Below are 14,214 nucleotides of genomic sequence, written 5' to 3'. Positions count from 1 at the left end.
TCATTTGTATAATAAATGACTCTAACATGTGAGATAGATAGATAGATGATAGATAGATAGATAGATAGATAGATAGATAGATAGATAGATAGATAGATAGATAGATAGATAGATAGATAGATAGATAGATAGATAGATAGATAGATAGATAGAGAAAGAACAGTTACTGCTAACGATTTGTACTGTACAACACACTGAAATTATATTACACTAGTACATCAAAAGTCTCTACTGGGCCACCTGCTCGCAATAGGGACATAAAACTGGGTTGTGATTCACAGAGCACAGTAAAAATTCAAGAGAGATGTCTTTACTGGATGCTGATGTTGGCCTTGCAAAGGGCTACCATGCCATGTTTGGAGCTTTACAAAGCCCACTTGCGGACTGCAGAACCAGTGGACAACATCGTCAGTGGGAGCGGTAGATTTCTTCATCTTTTACTCACACTGTAAGAATAATTTGATCAAGCTGGAGAAAAATGGAAGATGAGCCACCAGAATGTTGTTTTCTAAATAAGGTTGTTTGTAAACGATGTACACACATGATCGATATTAGACTGAGACAGAGGAATTATTGTCTTCATTTTTCCACTGAAACACTAAAGCCAGGCACTTATTGGACCACTTCCAACTGCCTAGTGTAACATGTACTGTGTCTGCTCAGTTTGTAATTTCATTCAGGGCAGGTTCAGGATATGTCTTGGGAGCTAGAAAATATCTGCAAAATACATAATTTATCTGCCACATTAAAACCACTGACAAGTAATGTGAATAACACTTATCAAAGCATTATTATAGAATAAAACAGAATAGGTCTTTATTGTCATTGTACATGTACAATACATTTATGGGACAATGAAATGCTACATTGTGCTGGAAAACCTGGGCCCCTGTCATTTATGTGCATGTTATTTAGACACCAACATTTACCTAAGCATTGTTGCACAGCTGGCACATTGCAGAAACTCCTCAGGAATGACTTGTGGGACGTAATGAACCTAATGAATTGATCCAGCCTCCAGACTCCCCACATCCTAGTCTGATCAGACATCCGCAGGATTCACAAGATGATCAACAAATAACGTTATCCAAAGGCAACATCCTAGTGCGAAATACCACAAGGTACCATCTCAGGTCCTGTGTACTTTTAGTGGCAGAAGTAGAAGTCAGTTTGAGGTATGATTACAAAGTGGTGGGAATACCTCATGAAAACTAAAACCCTTCAAAGTCAACTGTTAGGCATATCTGGACAACACTCGATGAGGCTATTTTTAGATTAATAACAGGAAGTCCTGTTCTGACGCCGTCCACTTGTGTCTCTATGATGTGTCTCTGAATCTCCTTCATGTGTGTCAAAACAGCAACCCTTCAGCTTTTTGGGGTCTCTCCTGCTGAGTATGCTCCCTTTTTTAACTTTAAAATAGAATTCACAATGCACAATGTTGTAAATTTCAAAAAAATAAAAAATACATGCATACATCCTGAAACTGCTAAGTTGAGCCCCAAGCTACGATCTTGAACATGGAAGTCTGACCAGTCTGACAGAGAAATCCACTGCTAATTGCACACATTTGAGATCTGTGGTGAAATGGTCATAACAGGATTTGTAAAGATCCATCTGAAAGTGGCCCAGAGCTCTACAAGCCAAATGTAAATAGTTTTGTTTTTTACAAGCAGATTCCAGGAAGTTCTTGATCCCACCCTCATTTGTTGTTTAAAGGAACAACAGAAACAGCATCCTGTTATTTACTCAGGATTCTACAACAGTGATTGCTGGTTTCCACTAGTTCCCTCTTGTTGGTGAACAGGGGCAATAAAAAGTGAAGAGCAAAGCACAGTGAAGTGTCCTGTCCATCACAAAGTAGTTAGAACTCTACTAGAAGCCAAGCAGCCAGATTAGATGAAGGTGACAGAACTCCCACGTGCTTCCTTCAGCTCCTTTGGCTCTCATTCCCACCTCTTGAGTTGCATTGTGGCTGCTCAGCCCATATGGGGACTGGTGCTGGATGGGCTGCTCACACATGGTGCCCTGTTAATCCCACTCAAGGATCACAGTGCTGCCTCCACTCCCAGTACTGTGCCTCACTGTATGCACTGTTTGGCTGAACATTGAACGTGGCCAATTCATTAGGCTGGGAAATGGCCCTGGCACTGAGAGTTGCTCCTTCTGATGAAGCTATAAAAAAAGGGTCTTGGGAGAGGCCAGAGAGAGGCTTTGACACAGAATTCAGCAGAGGCCCTCAAGCAGAAGGCTTTAATTTAAAGGCCAAGGAGAAACAGTCCTCAATATGTTGAGCAAGTTTGTTTTTTTTGCCATCAGTTATGCAAGAAAGACACTTTTGTACGACTAAGTTGAACTGCTTTACTGGAGGAGTGAGACTAGTGCAAGTGGTGCAGCAGCTTATCAGAGCCTAAGCAAAAAACAAAGCTTATATTGACCCATGTGAGTTCAGACACCTAAAGCAATACAGAGGCACAGAGTTGGGGATAACATTTTTGAAATCTCTGTTCATAAAACGTGTATGAGGAGCAGTGTGGTGCCATCTGTCCAGATTCAACCTGTTATTTAACCAAGAAATATTTTCACACCACTGATAGCACCTGACGGAAAGTGAATCCAAGGCAGAATGGGGTGCATGGTACACCTTTCAAATCCAAAATAATGAGGTCAGTCACACTCAAATCTTCTGTACAGTGGCAGTTTGGTTCTTGAGGTACATAAAGGTTAATAGATGCCAGGACTCTTTGTACAAGCTGATCAGTGCCTTGCTGTTACTGCCTTTAGGCTTGACTTTTTCCACCTCGTCAGGCTTAGAACTGGAGCTGAGGGTCTTGTGTTTGAAAAAAAGCAAAGTGAAGTCCAGAACAGGGCTTTAGATTTGAAAATAGCTATTTTACTGCTATTGGCAAAGTCAGCCAGTTCACACACACACACACACACACACACACACACACACACACACACACACACACACACACACACACACACACACACACACACACACACACACTGAATTTTCATCTATCCTAGTGGGAGTTTGCTCCGTGACAAGGCATTTGAAAAATTAGAAAATGCATGATGTATGCCTGGTAACCTGCGATTCTTCTTGAGTTAGTTAACAGTCTCATCTTTGTGTCAATGCTGTTACGGGACTAAAGAAAAGCACAGGGGAAATTTCCCACAGGGGTGATCAAGCTAATGTTAAATGGATGCACTCAGGTGTTCATATTACAGATACTGAGCTGAAATCTGCCTCCATATAAAGGGAATGACAATAGAGTTCTTTAGCCCCTCCCTCCTCTCTTTTTCAGTCAAATCCAGCAGTTCCTCTCTCTTGCTGCTCTTCTTTGTACAGTGTGGTCAGCTGTAATTATAATTTAAGCTCAGTCTCATTTGGACTGCCAAGAAAACATTAAGATAACTCCATTTCATCTTAAAGCCAAATGTTAATGGCTGCATTTAACATTTATAGGCAAATGTTAATGGCAGTATTTAACATCTAAACAGTTTCTGTTTTTCAGTGGTCCATACTGATAATTGCACATTAGAATCACTGTAATTATGCTGAAACAGGCTTGGAACACTCCATCAGTCCCCAGTAATCATTTTCTGGAAGTGCTCATTTAGAGTTCAAGGAGGGGTGCAACATTAGCGGGGGGGGGGGGGGGGGGGGGGGGGGGGGGGGGGGGGGTTTGCAGGTTAAAATAAACTATGTGGAATTAAATGTAGAATCAGATATTGATTTAAGTGTGATGTGTTTATGTGTCACCTTTGCCACCCCAGGTGCCCACTTACTGCTTACTGTTAAACACCCTATCTAGTTAAATTCCACAGCTCCTCCATTCAGTTCCTTCTAATCTGAGGTAGTCAGCCTCCCCATAAATCTTATTATATGGATAAATATATATAAATATTGCCTCATTCCTTGACAAAATGCAGCTAAAGAGCCTCTAATCTTAGCATTCTGTCTACATTGCTTCTACATCCTTCAGTCAATTTACTGAAAATAGCCAGAGTAACTAATCCATGACAGCTCATTAAAAATCACATTTTTATGCTGTGACTAACCCCCAATTTACTGCTGATAATAAACTATCTGGGACCCATAAATCTACTTTAACTGTGTTCAGTCACATGAAATATCATATATTTAATAACATCCTGTATATTATTAATGAATATGCATGGCCATGGTTACGCACGGTTCAGATGGCAAGTATCCGTGGATGAAGACTCCTAATGGAGTTGTCAAGAAGGCTAATTTCTGATATACACTGCTCATTGTTAATGCTCACTTCTCAACATCTGCAATATGGATGTGAGAAGTGTCAGTACCATCCCTGCCAAGCTCAGTAACTGAGGGTCATGCTATTAATGGGAAATATGACAGCTTGAAATGAACACAAATTACATTTTAAGCTAAAAGCTTCACATGCTTAAACTTGATCAAAACTTAAACCGCTCGGCAGCAATGAAACCAGGTCGTACATGAAAAATCGTGTTACGAAATATTTATTTTTATACATTCAGCACTTTTGGGGTGATGTTACCATTTATTTCACTCAACTTAGCAAATGTTGGTCAATAATAAAGGTCTTTTAGCTCAAATTCATCCTCATCCACCAGAGAAAATGCCCAGCTCTAAATTCTTGAATATATTCAGTGGTATGGAAATGATCATTAGCCCAGGTTAAGCCCAGCATGAGCCCTTCATGCAGAAAAAGTAAATCAAGAGACTTAAATGTAAGTTTTAAAAGTGTTTGATGCATCTTGAAGCAGAATAAGGGCAACCAAGCATCGTAAGTTCTAAGCACTGTCCTTTCACAGGGAGTATTCACTTAAAAAATAATAATCACAGGTTCTTTTTCTGGGAATAAGAGTCCTGTTTTCTCATTTTGAAGATGAACTAAGACCCCCTTAGGATTCTGTATAACTCAAAGATCAGCTTTGTTACATATTTAAAACAATCACATTGGTTTTAATGTTTTTAAGCTCTTTTCTTTGCTGCATTTGGACACTAAAAGTGGTTTTGCTATACCTATATTAAAGGCTTTCATAAAAGATTCCAGTGACCTGGCCTCTGTATCTTTCAGGTGTTTCTTTTTTCTTTTTTTTCTTTTTTTACTTCCAAGACTGTTTATTTGCTCTGGTGCCCGGTCAGTTTTATATATAGCTACATATTATCTCCCAGGTTGTCAGAAATACACCTCAAGCTCTGTCTCAAATTTAACTCTCTCCCACTAAAATCCGTTTAAAAATCAGACACAGACACATTTACAGATCTTGGCCTGCTAATACTGCCATGCGTCCCTGCTTAGTTATCTGTGACTTACTGCATCTTTGAGACCCGCTGACTTTGGGTGACTTTTTTCCCTTGTTGTAATGGCTCGTATCCTTTCCCCTCTACCGCAGACCTGCTTTTGTCTTCTTGTTCCAACCTTCTGTTGACATGAACAACTGTGCACCAGTGCTAACCAAACAGTACATTTATCTGGCAGACACATCTATTCCTCCTTGTAAAGTCACTGCCCTGACAAGCATTGTGTCACCATCTATTTCCCAATAGACACTAACATGGTGGAGATAGCAATTAGAACAGAGAGGATAGAAATAGCGTGCAGGATGTTGAGTTCTTTTACCGTCTTATTAGCAGAGACAAAAGCTGAAGTTAATTCTGCAAGTGGAGATGGCTCTGTCTAGCACCAGGGGCACTGCTCTATTATTTGTTGCAACAAAAGCTGTGTCACCGGCTTGATTAGTCTGTCTGTGGTCAAGCCACAGACTGTGGTCATGAACATACAGTAACTGCAGCAGCAGGTATTTCTCAGTTAAATTCCTAGTGGCTACTGCTAGTTTGAAACTAGAGGAGATTTACTAACATGAGCTTCACCATTAAAAGATAATAAATAGCATAGATAATAAAGATTTTATAGGGACATGTAATTGGGTTGCTGAGAAAATTTATAGCTCTCCAATCAAAAGCAGTCAGCTATATAAACAGGACGTGACTGCAGTATCATTAAGTCTAAGTGACAAAATGAAAGTTTTAGGAGGAAAACTGTAGTGCCCATCCTTTGTAAATATGGTTGTGCCATCAGAGATCATTGCTAGCACTCAAATGCACATAAAAAGAAGCAGGTTGTGATACATAAGCTCACATATGCATAGTTAGTTTTTCTTAGTTTTTCTTACATAAATTTGCAAAACCAGGCAGGTAAACAATAGCAAGCAGAGGGAAAAGCCTCTAAAATAACACCCCTTTGATGCTTTCCTTCTCCTCACATACAGGGTCTTAAATAATCAGACCCCATGTTATCTTAAAAACATCATAGTACCATATCACCCCAACGGAGCCGTTTGCTCTCGAACTGCTGGCTTACGTGTGGTCAAAGGAGTTTAGGAGGCATAGCCTTCAGCCTTCGGACTTCACTCCTGAGGAACAAGCTCCCAGTTTTGATTTGGGAGACAGATACCCTCTCTACTTTTAGGATTAGGTGACCCTGAACTCCCTTCTCAGTTACACAGCAATAGACCTAGGGGGCTTCCCATGATGCACTTAGTGTTTCTTCTTCATTCACCTCTTTTCACTCAGTACGTGTTTATACACCACTCTGCATTTAATCACTAGCTATTATTAAACTCTGGCTCTCTTTTGTCCTGTCTCCCTCCCCTCACCCCCACCTGGTCATGGCAGATAGCTGCCCCTACCTGAGCCTGGTTCTGCTGGAAGTTTCTTCCTATTTAAAGGGAGCTTTTCCTTCCCACTGTCGCCAAGTGCTATTTTATTGGCGGTTGTCTGATCGTTGCGGTTTTCTCTCTGTTGTTGTCGGTTCTTTACCTTACAGTAGAAAGCACCTCAAGGCGCCTGCTGTAATTTGTTTGCCATAATTTTATGGCAAACAAATGTGTGTAGATGTGTTGGACTATTTCTGTTTTACTTCTTTATCCATATGAACTAAAATATGATCATTTTGACAATGTTTCATGTTTACTAATCACAGAGTGAGATACTGTACGTGCATGGGTTTAAAGAGTGTAAAGATTTTTTTACGTAACAAGTGTTTTGCAGTGATATAGCTTGTTAATTCATATGAGGCTTTTATCAAGAATCTGTTCCACATTTCCGATAATCCCAGTCATGTGTGGTTTCTCAGTAGTTTTTTTTTTTCTTATTTTGATCTAAATCAATCTTAGGCACTAAGATGGTGTTCTTATTTGGTGTGACTCAAGGACACTTGTGAAACATTTGCAGTTTCTGATGGGCACAAACTTGGTGCTGTGGGAACTGAACTTGTTATCTGTGAGTTTCTGTTCCATCTCCCACCACTGCCCGCCATGAAAAAGTCATAATCCATAGCTGACACCACGTGTCCTTGGCCTGTATCCTAGCACTGAGCCAGGAGGAAGCCTCTAAAATAACACCCCCTTTGATGCTTTCATGCTAGCCCAAATAAAACCATGCCTGATTTACCGCAATGACACATATTAACTTATATGAAAGGATGTGCTTGTTTATGGAAGAGCAGAACTTGAATCCCACCTTGTGATGCCTCAAAGGCATTTATGCCATTTATCTTTAATATTTGCTTTAAAATAATTCATTTTGTATGTATTTAAGTTAAAAAGAACAGTAAAAAGAGTTAAAAAAATGTTAAGGAGATTTAATTTTGAAGGTGAACTTGCTAATAACCTCACTTCCTCGTGGGTCAGAGTTCATTTCCTGTTTTCCTCCTCTTCCTGGTTGCTCTAAGAGGGAGAGTGACATGCGGTCATGCTCTGAGGCTTATCCACAGCCATCCACTTGGGAACATTGTTCAGGCAACGCCGTAAGTGTATATATTTCATGATGAAGGTGTTAAAAAGGCATAAATAGCGGTATTTGTTAAAAACTATATTTTATTTGTAATTCATGAAGGTTGATTTGTACATGTTAGAAAAGGCAGTTTTGATGATCATTACTGTTGCTCAAGCTAATACGAAGATGTAAGGTCACATTTTGAGTTATTTTGTGATGCAATATTTATGTAAACACGAACATTTTTTCTATTCTGTATTTCTTTTCAACTACAGTTTTCACCGCTTGTCAAATGAAGATTGTGAGTAAAGGGTCAACTCTACTCGGACTCCTGTATTCATTGACAGAGGTTTAGCTTGGTGTTTAATCAGAGTTGCTACACTCTGTAACAGAACACTATACACCTAAACACTAAGTACTCTCAGTAGGTTATCACACTCCTAAGACAAATAGGTGGCTTTTCAAAATCTACCAGATGCAGATGAATACATTTTAATAATAAAACATTGTGCAATCAAAACTACAATTTATCCATTTTTTTATTGACCAACCATGAAGAAATCAAAACTGCACAGTCTCCCAGTCTCACTTCAAATCTCATGTTCAGGCAGACTGTTTGGCATTAACTTAAACATTAACCTAAATTCTCAAGAAGCATTGCACCTGGGTACTGTTGTCGGTACAGATTTAAAGGTGTCTGTTTTGTTTTTAAATTGTGCAATGAAAATAAAAGCTAATTTTCTTTGTGACAAAAATTAAAAACTCTTGCTTTAAATTGTAGTTCTTATATAATTCTCCTGTGCGTGCATGTTTTAATTGGAAATTTGCTAATTACATTTTTTTCTTATTTGGCCAGTGTTCTACAGTAAAATCTAAATGTCTCAAATCAATATTTTAATGTAAACAAGACAAACCATAAACTCAAAGGAATTACTTGTAGCAACAAAGTACAGCTGCTCTACAGTGCTTTTCAATCATGTAAGGATACGAGCATTTTAATAGTTGGCACCAGTACCAATAAAATAACATAATTTTCAATACCCAAATGCAATAACAAAAAATAATTATCTCATATTCTTAAATAGAAACTTCTTTATTAAAAAGTTTGTTCAATCAGTCTTGGCAGACCATTTATTTATTTTGTTGATGGGACCCAGACTGAAATGTTAGGATGGCTGGTGTAGGCTGTGTATACGAGGGATAACGTTAGTTAGCTTAAGCATTTGTTTAACATTAGCCACTACATTTTCTTCTGGAACATAGCTGCTTTTGCAAATAAAATACTAGCAGGTATTTAAAGATTACATAAAAAAGGATAATGCTGTTGATGTTGTTGGACGTGGAACTCAAACTCATTCACCTTGAATTCTTTGAACAAATCTAGTTTTTTAGGTGCTTTTCTTTATTTGAAGTCTTTCCTTTCCTTGTCTGAAAACTGTGATAGGATTATTTGCATGTGTGTTTGTTGGTGTCCTTCTTCCTTCCTTTTACACTGTGAAGCACTTTGTGCAGCATGGACTGTTGGTAATGTGCTATATAAATAAACTTGACCTTGACCTTCCTTCAGTATAGGTGTATGGTGCCTCCTTTCAGTACTGGAAGAAATGCAGCCTTGGTACGTACCATAGTCTGTATAAAACAGGCTATACAGAGAAAACAAACAGATATGCTGGATCAGAACTGACAGAAACAATTATGCTGCTGATCAAACAGGTGATATGTGAGAAACATGGTCATTAGTTTTTTTCCCCAAACACTTTATACCCAGTTCTTCCCTCTTTTATTTAGACCCCTTCAGCGCTCCTCTCTTCCAGGTGTTTCTTCCTTTCTTCCTCTCTTCCTAAGTCTCCCTCCTCTGCAGTCCTATAGATGTCAATTGATCTGCCTTCTTCTGTCACTCTCTCAGTCTCTTCCTTTCCTTTGTTTGTGTTTGTCACTTCTTCCCTCTCCACTCCAGCTGTAATGAGTAAAGGTCAGCCTGTCTGCTCTCTCCTCTTGCGCTGTCAGTGTCCATGTCTGTTACTGAGGTACTTATTAGCTCTGGCCTTTAGCTGCTGCCCTAACAAGCAGGAAGCACAGCAAGAGAAAAGAAGATGACCTCAGGCACGGTTAATTCAAGTGAAGTCACAAGTTTGTCAGCCAGGAGACTGCTGCTTTGTTTCTCAAGCTTTGCTTCCCCCCCCCCTTGCTTTTAGCCTTGGCTTTCACTCACTGCTTACTTTTTAGGCACCAAAAACGGATTAAATCTAGGAAAAAATCATTTCTTGGGTTACAGTACGCCGCTTCTAAAACATTAGCTCTGCACATTGATAAATAATGATTACTCACATGGGTTAAATGTGACGCCAAGGTGTTCATTTGCATAGCTCTACCCATGAATGTGGTTTTTAAGTGCAAAAAAAGTTTATTTTTATAGATACCTGGATGCCTCTATCTTGCTGAAAACCAAAATGGGGATGACGTCACTCCCGAGTTCCGACATCAAAGTTCCAAGCTATCTGGATTGCAGCATTAGTTGTGGTTATACCACAGAGTTTCCTGCAACTTTCTACCAGGAGATTTTATTGCATGCTTTTTATTCATGCTTCCATCTGCTGACAAGCTTTACTGAGATGCTGATTTCCTTTTCCAGCAGGACTTGGCATCTGCCCATAGTGCCAAAACTACTGCCAAATGGTTTGCTGACCATATTATTACTGTGCTGGGCAACAGCTCACCTGACCTGAACTCCACAGAGAATCGATGAGTGATTGAAAGAACCCACCCTAAAAAATACAGAGAAGCTGAAAGCTGATTTTAAAGCAACCTGGGCTTCAATAACACTTCTGCAGTACCACGCGCTAATGAACGCCACGCCACACTGGAGTGGTAATTTGCGGTACTGAGTACTAACGGTATGAACAAGTTGCTTTTCAGAGGTTTTAAACATAGAACAGATTTTTGTGTTGAATTTTTTTTCTCTTTTGGCTGATTTTAGGAAATATTATGTAAGCTATAATCACGTAAATTAGAACAAAAAGGGCTTGAAATATTTCCCTTTAGTTGTGATGAATATATATGTTTGCCTTTTTAAAATGAATTACAAATTAAAATAACTACTCTTTGTAATGTTGCTCAGCTGAACAGTGACTTCTCTACTGTTCTTTGAGTTGAATGTTAGCATGTTGCCATGCATCTCACTTCATCTCATAGCAATCAACCAATTTGATTAAGAGATTTCAACATGCTGGTAGCGTGGATACTTTCTCACTGACATATTATACTGGGAGGCAGAATGGAATTAAGCCATTATTAAAGTTGTTAGATTTGTTTCTCCTTCAAGCTACAACTGAAAGTGTGGGCTGTTCTTTTAAAGGCTCATAATCTCTATGATCAGTTATGATGCTGACTGGCATTACCAATCACTGCTGTACTCTAGCAATCTCTTCTCTCTTCTGTTATAACTTGCACATTACTTTTCTCAGCTTATATATACAACTTATTGGAAGTTACATGTCTACTTTTTAATGCACAGGTACAATAAACAATCTGCACTTTTCTAATTATTCTAAATATTCTTAACTATTTAAACATCTTTCAGTATCCTGCTCCGTTTGCACACTATGTGTACGCTAATTTAAACAACTGTACAGTACTCTGCTCTGGTAACTATTGTCCATGATGTAAATATGTAAAAATTGTGCTTCTGTTCTGTGTCCTGCTCTGTTTGTATATGTGTGTTTTTGCTGCTGATACAACCAAATTTCCCCTTGTGGGACAATTAAAGGATTATTCTATTCTATTCTTCTATTCTATTCTATGTTGAACAATTCAAATGAAGTCCATGGCCGGTTGTGTTAACACAGTAAACTGATATAAGGAGGATTAATAATAGATGTGATAAAAAGACACTGTGTCCACTTTGGCAGTTTGAAAGAGTTTGTAGTATTAATTTACATTGTCCTAATAGCAGCATGACATCACTTTGACAACACAATCTCAAGTGCTCTTCAGGGTGGCTGTGTTATTGTGTGTGTGTGGGTGTGTGTATGTGTATGTGTGTACCCTCAGTAGGGGAGAAATCCCTCCATCTGCTCCTCGGGCACCATGGATTTGCTTTGCCCTGACTCAGCACTTTTTATTAAGCTTGCACACATGTAGACTCACAAACTCAGACACAGCCACTCACACACACACACACACACACACACACGCACACACGCACACACACATACTCCATTGAGTCAGGGATACCAGCAGCATCCAAAGTAAAACAAAAATCAGATTGCAGCTGGGTTAGTTATGGCAATGTTTCTGCAAAGGTTAGCAACTGCATCAAGGCACCACTCTGTGTGTCTGTGCCTTTCAGTCCTTTTCTGCCTTTGTTTCGCTTTCTGGCCCAGTTCACTTCTTCACTCCCTTTCTCCAACCTACTCATCCTCTGCGACAGGTTCCTAAATTTCCCAAATACAAACCCACTTGATTAACTGCAGTATTTTATATGACACAGTTCAGACTCTGTAAATCCACAGGACTCCTGCTGTGTGTTCCTGCCATCTTTCCTGTTTTGATCTACACCATTTTTTTCAAATCCAGATATTTTAATCTTTTCCCAAAACATTTCATTTGAAACATGAGCTTGAGGTGATTAGAGGTGATTAGATGCAACTAACTGTGCTTATAGAAAAACAAATCATGGAGGCTATCAGACTCAAACATCCCTGATGGAATCTGGTGCATAAATATTCAGCAGCTTATTTCAGATAAGATATATTTTGTTTATGCCAGAAATTTTGAGAAATTACTGTGTTACAGCAGCCAAAACATTAAAAACACATACTAGCTCAATAAAATGGAGTACCACAAAACAAATATGTTGTTTCTCCTTATATGCTCTTATATTCAATATTCTAATCCAGATTCATTTTGATTTTTGCTTACTATGCATGACAGTGAGTTTTCCTTCTTTGATTAAGATGCCCATGGATATTATAATCTGTGTGAGAATACTCCACGTTATTCCTTGTGGAACATTTAGTGAAATCAACTTTCACCTGCTTTACTTTTGATTTCACTTCAATAACAAAGCTCGATAAAAACATTAAACAGTGATACATTGTCAAATATACCACAACATTTTGTGATACTTAATTGGAGGGTGTATTGCTATCTCTACTTAAACAGGTTTATTGCATTATATATTTGTATTTGATTAATTTACTTGGATATTAAAGGTCCTTAGTACTGAAAAATCCACCTTGATTTTTGTTTGTAGCTAAAAAAGTCAACACTAGAAGAAATCCAAAAACTTTTATAGCTGTACTTTTTGCACAAAGAGCTGAGTTCAAAGGCTTCAAACTGAACAGTCATTTCCGTTCAGTTCAATTCAGCTTAGTTTATATAGCACCAAATCACCTCAAAGTGCTTTATATTGTAAGATAAAGACCCTACAGTAATAGAGAGAAAACCCCAATAATCAAATGACTCCCTATGAGTAAGCACTTTGTTGTCAGTGGGAAGGAAAAACTCCCTTTTAACAGGAAGAAACCTGCAGGAGAACCATCCATCTGCTGCAACAGGTTGGAATGAGCGTGAAGAGAGCCAGATTAAAAATAAGTAATGATTAAATGTAGAGTGGTGTGTAAACACATAGAGAGTGAGTGAAGAAGAAACACTCAGTGCATCATGGGAAGCCCCCAGCAACCTAGGCCGTTTGTAGTGCAGATAGGAGGTTCATCTGATCCAATCCTGAATATAAATGTTATCAAATAGGAAAGCTTAATCCTAATTACAGTTGAATCCAAACTCGGAGCTGGTTCCATAGACGAGGTTCCTGAAAGATGAAGGCTCTCCCTCCCATACTCCTTTTAACCACAGGTAAGCCAGCAGTCCAAGAGTAAAATGCTATGTTGAAGTGATATGCTACTATTAGGTCTTTAAGATTAGATGGCGCCTGACTATTCAAGATTTTTTGATTCTAAATTTTAGAACATGGCTCAATAACCTTAGTTTTATCTGAATTCCCTATGAAACAAGCAAACGTGCAGATCTAACTATAGACTATCAGCCTTCATTCTAATGAGGATTTCTAAATGAGTGCATTTAGGTGCAGTATTATGACTCTGTCCTTACAGTTTGCTGCTACCTCCACACTTGCATCTTCTTAAAAAAAATGGTATAGCAGTGTCAGACATACCACAGTGCTGATGGGAGTACCCTTTTTAGACTACAGCATGAACACAGTGTGTGTTAGTCCCATACATCCCTGAGTGTCCTCTCCAGCTGTTGCAACAGATGTTGCCCAGACAAAAATGGAGCACGTTACCCCTGGAAAATATGATAGTACTCTGCATGTCACTGGAGAACAGACAAAAGTTTCAGCTCAGTGATTTGTCTCATGTCAGAGAAGATATTTTAAGTGAAGTTGAATCACATTCACT

General features: G+C 38.8%; 1 protein-coding gene across 2 annotated transcripts in view; it reads left to right on the top strand.

The window, feature by feature from the left end:
- LOC134646831 (contactin-associated protein-like 4) overlaps positions 1–14,214 on the top strand; it is a 104,995-nt gene that overhangs the window by 23,203 nt on the left and 67,578 nt on the right. Inside the window, exon 1 of one of the 2 annotated variants that reach the window (XM_063500811.1) lies at positions 7,787–7,826. The exons of the other annotated variant lie outside the window; for it this stretch is intronic. The gene's annotated coding sequence lies outside the window, so the exon portion shown is untranslated. Of the gene's footprint in view, positions 1–7,786; positions 7,827–14,214 lie in introns of those variants that run through there. 2 annotated transcript variants of the gene reach the window in all.

Source organism: Pelmatolapia mariae, linkage group LG17 (genome assembly GCF_036321145.2).
Source record: "Pelmatolapia mariae isolate MD_Pm_ZW linkage group LG17, Pm_UMD_F_2, whole genome shotgun sequence".
Classification (NCBI taxonomy): Eukaryota; Metazoa; Chordata; class Actinopteri; order Cichliformes; family Cichlidae; genus Pelmatolapia; species Pelmatolapia mariae.
The sequence above is the reverse complement of the archived record's forward strand: the minus strand, read 5'-3'. Positions and strand labels throughout refer to the sequence as shown.